This window comes from Octodon degus, unplaced genomic scaffold (assembly GCF_000260255.1).
Source record: "Octodon degus isolate 3935 unplaced genomic scaffold, OctDeg1.0 scaffold00001, whole genome shotgun sequence".
Lineage (NCBI taxonomy): Eukaryota > Metazoa > Chordata > Mammalia > Rodentia > Octodontidae > Octodon > Octodon degus.
Window position 1 is genome coordinate 35,174,549 of NW_004524577.1, and position 10,155 is coordinate 35,184,703.

Sequence of the window (10,155 nt, forward strand, 5' to 3'; positions counted from 1 at the left end):
TTGTCCTGTTGGCTTTCCTGATGGGAACTTGGCTTTCCTCATTGTTGGAGGAGCTTGGGGCCTCACTGTTGCTAAGCTCCCCCTCTCTGGGGGGAGCTCTGGCTCTTACCATGAGCATAGCTTCCTGGCTCCAGTGCAGATCTCAGCCTGCCGACGCAGACCCTTCATCCTGCTGGCATAGACTTTCTAGCTTCCACCATTGACCTTTGGGCCTTTCCAGCTCAGAGTCATGAAGCGGGCCTGCATGAGACATTGTCATGGGCTCTAGACCTCCAGTTGTACTTGTGGGAGGCATTGTTCTGGGCTCTAGGTCTTTAGCTGGACTTCTATAGAACATTTAGGAGCCAGGCGTTCAGCTGGATTCTTTGGCCTTTAGTGTGTGCACTGACTTCCTGTATTCATTGTGTATGATAATTTGGGTGATTATAGAATAATCTTATAAAATGTGTCCTGTATTGTAGTGTTCCCCTTGCAAAAGCCCCAAACCATGAAAGACATCTGTCTAGACATCTGTTCTAGACACGGGAAATGTAATACTGAAATTAGCAGTGTGCCTGTCCTCAGGAAGCTTTCATATTTGTGTGCAAGAGAATCCCCAAGGAAATGATTAAGAGATATCAAGTTGGTATGAGTCAGAAAACTCCAGCAAGTGAGGGAGACTGTAACAGAAGTTTGTCATGAAAGGCCCCTGAGGAGTTGAACCTTGCTATTAAAACCTATTTTGTATGTATTTTTAAATAGTAGTTCACTCTCTTGGTTCAAACATTACCACATACAAAAATTATAAACATGGACCCAGGAGATAGCTCAATAGAATAAGCACTTGCCTGGCAAGTGCAGAGTCCTGAGTTCAATCCCTGGTACGAAAAAAAAAAAAATCATAAGCATGAACAATCTACTTGCAAAAATAAATGTGTCAATAGAAGAAATCCTATTGTTATTAATTTCTTATTAATATTTCCATAAATGTCATGCTTTATGCTTTATGCATAATTAAGACCATAATATATATTATTTTCTCTTCTTTTTTTTATTTTCCAGAGTGGATCCACAACTTTACTCCTCTGCCAAAAGTATAACGAGCAGACTTAATTTGACATTTTTCCACTGAAGTTCTCTTCTTTTTATATTCCAAGGAAACATACTTTACTATGCTTCACATTACCATTTTATTTTGGAGGTCTCCTCATATCAATTCTTAAAATCCTACCTCATTTTGCTTTTACAAGTGTCTATATTTCTGGTGCATGACTGCGTCATCATTTATTTAACCAGGTCTCCATTGATGCACCTGAAGTTATTTGCAGTCTTTGGTTATTACAAACAGTGCCTCAGTGAGTAGTCCTATACATCAAGGGTTGGCAGGGGCTTCTGTAAAGGCCAGAGAATAAATATTCTAAGCTTTGCATGTCACTTTTTTTTTCTGCATTTGGTACAGGGCCTACAGGGACTCACTACGTAGATCAGACTTATAGTGATTCTCCTGTTTTCAGTCTCCCAAGCCCTGGGATTAATAGGCATGCACCACCCTGCCCAGTCTCAATCAACATCTCAGCTCCCCCTATGGGTGGGACTGGCACAGAACACCGGGGATGAAACCCAGGTCACTGCTTCTGCCTAAATAGGCACTTCAATCCCGTTAGCTATCTGGCCAGCCCTCGTTTCAGATGGTTTCTGTGGCAGCTAAGCCCTGCTCTTCAGCATGACAGCAGCCAGGGACAATAAGTCCATGCCAGCAAATAGGTGCGCTTGCTTTTGTCTTCATGCTTTATGTTTGTTTATGCCTATTATACATCATTTACATATGGTGTCATATCCATAGGACGAATAATGAGTAAATTGTAAACCACATATTTATTTCTATTTCTATTTTTATTTCTGTATCTATCTATCCATCCATCCATCCATCCATCCATCCATCTATCTCTGATCTATTAATCCATAAATCAATCAATCATCTATCTGTGATTTTTCCTGACCACTGACTTGTCAGTGTGGCATTATCTTAATTCCTAAAGCATGATGGAATGCTCTAATACCTGATAGGGCTAATCTCTCTCCATTATTTTTTATTTTAGGATTTATCCCCCCCCCAATTTTTTTACTAACATTTTAAATGAACTTCTAATTTTCTTGCCTATATTTTTCAAACAAAGCTTAGTTCATGATTCAAACTAAAGAGAATGGCCAGGCCTGGCACCGTGGGCCCTTCCTGCACAAGACAAGGCCACCTTCATCTGTCCAAGCAGTCTGCCGCATCTTCTCAAGAGCTTCCTTGATATCGGCCTTGCAGGCTCCTTAGAGAACCGCAAGCTTGCTAGCTTTATGTTGTTATTTGTGCTTTTGTGAGATTTTTTTTTTCTTTTTTTCTTGTGTGGCTGGATTAGCCTACTCTGGGAGCACGGCTGGCACAGCATGTGGTGCCGGGGATCAAACTACAGTCCCTGTGATTGCCTAAGCTTGCCTAAGCAGGAGCTTTATTTTATTTTATTTTATTTTTATTTTTATTTATTTATTTTTTGTTTTGCAGAACCAGGGATTGAACTTAAACCCTTGTGCTTGCCGGGAAAGTGCTTATTCTACTGAGCTATTTCCCTAGCCCCAAGCAGGAACTTTAGAGCACTAAGCTATCTTGCTGGCCCCTGTAAAATATTTTCTTCCATTTTATTTTCTATTTGCTACTCATTGCTACGTGCTAAATTGTACATCCTCTGCTAAGTTGTACTCAGTCTAGGGATTTTTCTAGCTAATTTCCAAGAGTTTTTCATGGATGCCACGACATTAATTGCACATGTAGTTATACTTCTATTTGCATTTATTCCTTTTCCTTTAATTATTAAGTTCAGTACTTGATTAAAAATGACATTTGCCAGTTCTTTTTAACTTTATTTCTGGTACTTCTTGTGTTTTTACATTAAAGATGCTGCTAACCTTTGAGTTTAGAGCTATACTTTATCTTCTAAAATAATTATCTACTAATTCTTGAATATATGTATTAAGAATATTGGCTTTATCAAATGTCTTGAATTTTTGAAAATTATTTCATTTTTGCTATGTCTACTAATGTAAATCATTAATATTGAATTATTTTTATTGATCAATGATTTTAAAGCATCCTTACATTCTTGGAACAAACTCTATTTGGCCACAAATAGAGTTAATATGTTTCCAAGTTTGTTTGCTAATGTTTTATGAAAAATATTCCCTAAGTATTTGTGTTATTCAGTTTTTGCCACTATAATGAAATACTTGAAGCAATCAATTTATAAAGTCAAAGGGTCATACTGACTCACAATGTTGGCAGTCTAGGTCTAGGATTCTTCGGTGGAGACTGGGATGGATAGATTTTGGTAGTTTCCTAAGGTCAGAGTAAGAATACTTACTTAGAAAAGTATCCATTTTACATTAAAATTTTTAAATGGAATAAAATGTTCTTCAATTATTCTTTGAATTTCTTCTGCAGATGTTTTGTTGAAATGCATTTTTTTCTCTGTCTCCATTTTATTTTGTTGGTGTTGAGAGGTTGGCATTTCACAGTGGGCTCTAATATTTTACTATTTTAAAAATGTTTATTTTGATTTTTCATTTATTTATGAGCAAATATCTATACATATTTAAGGCTACATATTGGTTTTTGAGTACATCTCAACCTTAGTATTTTTGACATTCTGGGCCAGGTAAATATTTACTGTGGAGAACTTTTGTGTGTGTGTGTGTGTGTGTGTGTGTGTACCTGTGTGTTCGTGTGTGCCTTCCAGGATGTTTAGCAGAAAGCCTGGTCTCTACCTGCAAGACACCAACAGTGCCCCCTTCTCCAGTTATGACAACAAAATATATCTTCGGATATTACTAAGCTCATCTCCCTGGGGGTGGGAGTCATGACTATCCTGGGAGCTCAGTTTTACTGACGAACTACATGTCCTGATATGTTTTCTCAGTTTGTCTACATATTTTAAAATTTAAGTTTAGGTTTGCATTTTTATGTGGTCCAATTGTTATTTAAGATAAACTTTTGGGGCCAGCGAGATGGCTCAGTAGAATAAGTGTTTGCCTGGCAAGCGCAAGGTCCTCAGTTCAATCCCTGGTTCTGCCAAAGCAAAAAAAAAAGATGAACTTTTAAATGCAGATTTTATATGACTGATTATTTTCGACAACCCCGATAATGTTTTTGAGCTCTTTTTCCCTAGTTTTACTAAAAATGGAGTCTATTTTATTATTCACTCTCCTTCCTAAATGATTTCTGGATTGGAAAGGAAAAGAGCTAAATTACTTAGCCATCGCTACAGAAAAGCTTTCAATTAATGTTTTCTTTGACTAGTCTTTAAAGTAGTAAAACAGGATTTCACAAAAATGTCAGTATTAATGTAGAAACGAGGTCAGGTCTGAACAGCCCTGAGTTAGTGATTTAACTTCTGAATTTCAGGTTTTTACTGCCAAACAAAGAACAAGAACAGTTTCTTAAAGCTTGGGCTCAACTAATATAGAGAGGGTGCATCAGATTTTGCCTGACACAGAACAAATAAATGGTAAATTTAAAACATAATACCAGGGAAATGACAACTTGCCTTATCCCAGCTTCTGAACCCAGACTCTGAGAAACACACACTTAGAGAATCCACAGGAAAGGAGTAGTTTTCTGGGAGCTACGAGAGGCTGGCAGGACAATTAAAAGACACAGAGAACTTGAAGAGACAGAACCTGGTTTGGAGAAGGGAGGACGCCATTTCTCTGTGGCTTGTGGCTTAAGGGTGGGGTGAGAGTAAATCTACAAAGTGAACACTGGGGAGCCCAGGGGGCTCCGAGGAAACCCACAGCCGTAGGACTAGCTCAGTGGCTGCTGTAATCTGCAGAGGGTGGGACTGTGATCCCAGTGCGTTCTACAGACAAAAATTAACAAGACCCCAGTACTGAAGCAGGACTTCAAAAGAAAAAGAAGTCAATTTCTTGCCAACCTAAGAGAATTCCCCCTCCCTTCAGGTGTTGTTCACTGATCTAATACAGATAAAATCAACGACTTTTGTCCCGATAAGTAGGAGTATAATCTTCTAGTGCCCTAACTTCCTCTGATGCCTCAGCAGGGCCCCCAAGATGCAAAACTGCCAATCATTTCCATGAAACAAGCATGCAAAAAGATGTGGTATTTTTACACAATGGAGTATTACTGATCGATGAAAAAGATTAACTCAAAGCTTTTATAGATAAATGGATGCAACGAAAGAACACACTTATAAGTGAAATGAACAGACCCGCACGTGCTAACATATTGTCTTGTGTGAGAACCTGAAAGAGTCAATAAAATCTGAAAATTAAAACAAATATTGTGAAAGAGAAAGAATCTGCTCAAAGGGAGGAAAAAACTTGGATGAGGAAAAGGATAGAGGAGGGAAGGAGGGGGGAAAGAGAAATATTTATGTACATACGCAGAACGGCTTGGATAACTGCACTGCTGATTTCTGCTGGCCTACAGAGGGGAGCAGTTGATGATTAATTTTTTTTTCTTGTCCTTTTTAATTTCTTGTAACACTTTTTTCTTAACCAATTTTGCACGCTTATATCTGCTAGTCTGAGCAACTACTTTGAAGAAAACGTTATGCACTACAGCAACCATTGTTGAATTCCTATTGTTTTGTTTTTTTCTTACTATTTTGTATTCTCTTTAGATATATTAAAAAAAAAAAAAAAACAGTCGCCACTTGACCAGCTGCCTTTGCTCTCGTGCCCATCCACGAATTCCATCCCCAAGACCAAGCCCTTTGGCAACATGTATGAAAACTCGAGCCTTTCCTTTGTCTGATGCTTAGCTATTTGGCTAGGAGTCCGTGCTGAGCCAGGTGAGCACCTAATAAAGCCCTCCTGTTTCCCTGCTTGCGTCCTGATCTCTTGAATTCTGTGGCAGCACAAGTGCCTGCCAAATCCCCAGAGACAGTGCCTGGCTGGACGCTATCCCAAGAGAGAGGGTTAATGGTCTGAAACCAGGACCTAGAGTAGCATAGGGCCTCTCTCCAGGGCCTGCAGGGCTGCATTCCCACAGTGACTGGGCAGAGGCAGCCGCAGGACACAGGGAGTCAGCAAGCAGGTGAGAAGGAGCCCCCTAGGCGGTCTGAGCGAAGGACCCAGCCCCTGCTCCTGTGCCAAGGCCAGGCCCCACTTGAGGTGCTCTGCATTTCAAAGCCGGCATCATTGCCCTGCTCTCCACTGATGCCTGCATCTGGCCTGGACCTGGGCTCTGACTGCTTTATCTCCCAGCAGGAGAGGGTGCATCTTGACTGGGGCACTGCCCCAGATTTATAGGTCCTGAAGAAAACACTGCATTCAAACCAGGGACATTTCTCTTTTATCCCATTTTTTCTTTGATTCTTCTTTCTGTTCTTTTTATAAGTGTGTATGCATATGTTCCTTTCCTTTTCCTTCTTCACTAGTTTAGTGAAGATTGGGACATTTTCCTTTGTCCTTTTCCCTTGGTTTCTTTTTACCTCTTTGTTTCAATCTCTTATTCTTACTGTGCTTTTCCTCTTCTCCTTTTTAGCTCTCCTTTTTTTTTTTTTTTTTTTTTTTGGAAGAGTCTACAGGGTGTTCAGCGTCTCACTACTCGATCGGACTGGTAGTGATCCACCTGTTTATAGCCTCCCAAGAGCTGGGATTACAGGTAGACTCCTTTTACCCCCACTTCTCTCTCTCCTCATATCATAAAATTTAAGGTTTCAAATTTTTCTTCTTGTGTTTTTCCATTTCCAATCTCTTCTATCTTGAATAGTATACAGTAAGCTGCCTGATGACACACAGGTTCTGTTCTGGGAGCGTGTGTTGTGAGTCAGATTCATTCCTAACCCAACAAAATCAGTCTTGTAGAATACATCTGCAAAAGTCTACAGCTCTGCCCATGAGAGTTCACCATGTGAATTCATGGTTGTGGATCAGGATGTTACTATACCTGTAAATTTGTATTGGTCTTTAGGTTGTTGACTCTACAAAAATGCTGCTGAGTTGTTTTGTTGTTGTTGTTTTTGTTTTTTTGGTGGAACCAGGGACTGAACTCAGGCCCTTGCACTTGCCAGGGAAGCACTTATTCTACTGAGTCATCTCCCCAGCCCTGATGAGTTCTTTTGTACCATTCTTAGAGGTAAACCTCTCACATTTAGTGCATGTTTTCTGTGCCTCAATACCTATCTTTTCATTTCATTTCTTTTCTTTTTCTTATGTATATGGTACAGGTGTCACTATGCATCTTAGACTCATAGTGATCCTCCTGTTTTAAGCCTACCCACTGCTGGGATTACAGATGTGCACCACCATGCCTGGTCTCGGTGGCCGGCTCAGAGCGCCTGGCGGCAGAGCCAGTGTGGCATGGGGTGCTGCGGATCGAACCCCGATCCCTGCACTTGCCTAAGTAGGCACTTAGTCCACTGAGCTATCTCACCGGCCGCTATGTTTTCTTGATATTTACACTACAGTAGTGCATTTCTTTTCCAAGGTTAAGGGGATACATAATTGGTTTTAACATCATGTTATCTTCATTGTTGTCTTCATTTTTTGTGGGAGTGTAAACTCTTACAGCCCCCATGAAGTCTGTATAGATACTCCTCATAAAACTAACAATAGAAATTCTGTTGGACCCAGCTTTTCCTCTTGTGGGTATGCTCTCGACAGACACACTACAGTGATGTAAGAACAGCCATGTTTCTAGTAGCACGGTTCATAACAGATAAATCTTGCAAGCAGCTTAAATGTCCATTACAAGATGAATGGGTGAAGAAGACATGATATTTATACACAACGAAGGCATATGCTTTCATAAAAAGGACAAGCTCAGTTCACTTGTACTAAAATGGGTGGCCCTGGAGAACATAATATGAAATAAATCAGATACACAGCTTACATATCTCATGGTTTGTCTCCTGTGAGAATCCCAACACCTAGGTAAATTGAAAACTAAGAACTGGACAATAGGAAACAGCAAGATAGATCTTTGGCATTAGGGGAAGCAGCCAAGAGGGCAGGGGCAGGGGAGGAGATGAGATCTTAAAAAGTGGTGGCGGGGAGACCGTGAAGCGTTGTGCTGTGTACGAACTGTGTACGAGGAGCGTGATGAATGTGAACTACAAACACACAAACGATTGAGCGAGGGGATGAGAGGGGAGTGGCGGTGGTTACAGAGGGATGGAGGGCGAATGGGGAAAAAGAAGCAAATGATATCAGGTACAGATACAAGTCCGCTACGATAATGTAGTCATGGTGTGTACCTAAAATGGACCAACAAACTTAATGAAGAAGTGAAATGTTAGGAAAATCATGTCCATGTACCAACCAGCTCCTCTACAAACAGGTACCAATAATTTTTTAAAGAAACATAATAATAACAACAACAAAAAGTAGAAATGACAGAAGAGTATGTTCTTTCAAGAAGATCCTTTGATGGAGTTGGAAGTTGATTCTGATCTATGCATGAAATTCCGGTTGGGTGGATTTCATTGGGAAGACTGTAACTGACACCGTGGGGACCCAGAGTCAGGTGAACCCTGTGTATCAGGCAAGGTTTCTTCCCCCATTCTTACTTTCCAGGGAAGTCCCTGACGGATGGCCTTGCAGCTGAAGACAAACCTCTTCAGATGTGTACACGGAGGAAGAACAAACCGCAAGAACCCAAAATGGAAAGGAGATCTTTTTTAAAAACTCGATGTGACATGCCTTCCACTTACCAAACGCTTTAATTTCAAAGACCGAGGAAAAGCTGAAGCACCTTGAGCTTGTTTCGTTACAGCCACTTGTTTTTCTTGTAAAATTTGCGCATATTGTCTTTCTAAAATAACTGTAACCTTTAAGGTAAGTTCAAAAGATAAGCTTACTTTTTCTGTAGTGGCAGCAAATAGCAAAAATGCTGACAATGGGTCAGACCACGAGGAATAAACCATTTTAAAGGAGCTTTAGTTTCATAGCGTTGAGCAATATTATAATTTCTACCAGTAGAGGGCAGTCTAGGTCCGTGGAAAACTTGCTTTCCATGTTAGCCTGCGTAGAAAATAAGTACCATGAATAATTATTTCGTTACCTGAATGACTGAAGGTAATAAAAATAAAGGTGACTTTTCCTCAGATAGATTCATAACTGCATAAATCTGAATCAAATATTCCTGGCAGGATTTGTTACCATGTTTTATTGTGTTACCCAATACCAGTATCTCAAACAGAATTACAATTCCAGTTTTAATTTCATAATAAATACTTTATTTTACATTTAGTTAAGGTATTTCAAAAGTTAACTATTAAAGGTAAGTGTCCAATCAATTAAATATATTCAGGGGGCCGGGGAGATGGCTCAGTGGAATAAGTGCTTCTCTGGCAAGCGCAGGGGCCTGAGTTGAATCCCCGGTTCTGGAAAAAAAAATATATATATATTCTGGTGAATATAAAGTAAGTCTGGGCCTTTTTACACCTTCCAGATTGAAGCCCACAGCTGTTGTTTGAATGTGGCCTTCTTCCAGCCTCGGTCATCGGAAGCTGACATCCAGTGCGATTTGCTAAGAGGTGTGGCCCAGGGCAGGCGATTGAGTTCGCTTTCGGGCACAGGATCACTTCCCGTATAGAAGGCTGAATGTGATTCTGGGGTCCTGAGGTCATGCGAGGGCTTAGAATACCCCCCCCCCACCAGCCGCACGGACCACCAGCCACTCCACCTTAGACTTCTGGTCTCCAAGACTAGAGGAAGAAATTTCATCTACTCTGAAATATTTTGCGTTAGCAGAAGGATCAGCCTAAGATACCCAGGATATATATTTCAACTCAGATGTACTGTGCCTAAATTTGTCCTCACAGCCTGTTTTTAAAATAAATTAACAATGGTTATTATATTGCATACTGTTGTCTTGAAAATAGTTGCTCAGATTACCAGATAGAGGCGTGCAAAATTGATCAAATAATAAAAGTATTAACTGCCTCTTAGTGAACTAATAGAAATTAGCAAGCCAATTGGCTGTTTTGTGTTTGGGGGAAAAGAGAAACGACAGATGGGAAAATGCGTTCACCTACTACAATGTTCTTTTTATTCTGTTTTCCGCAAGTAATTTGCTCATCAGAAATGATGTTTAATTTTTCATGTCTGGACTTAAAGTATACAGACCTGGATTTACCACAGTCCTTGTCTCATAGAAGTCATTAACTT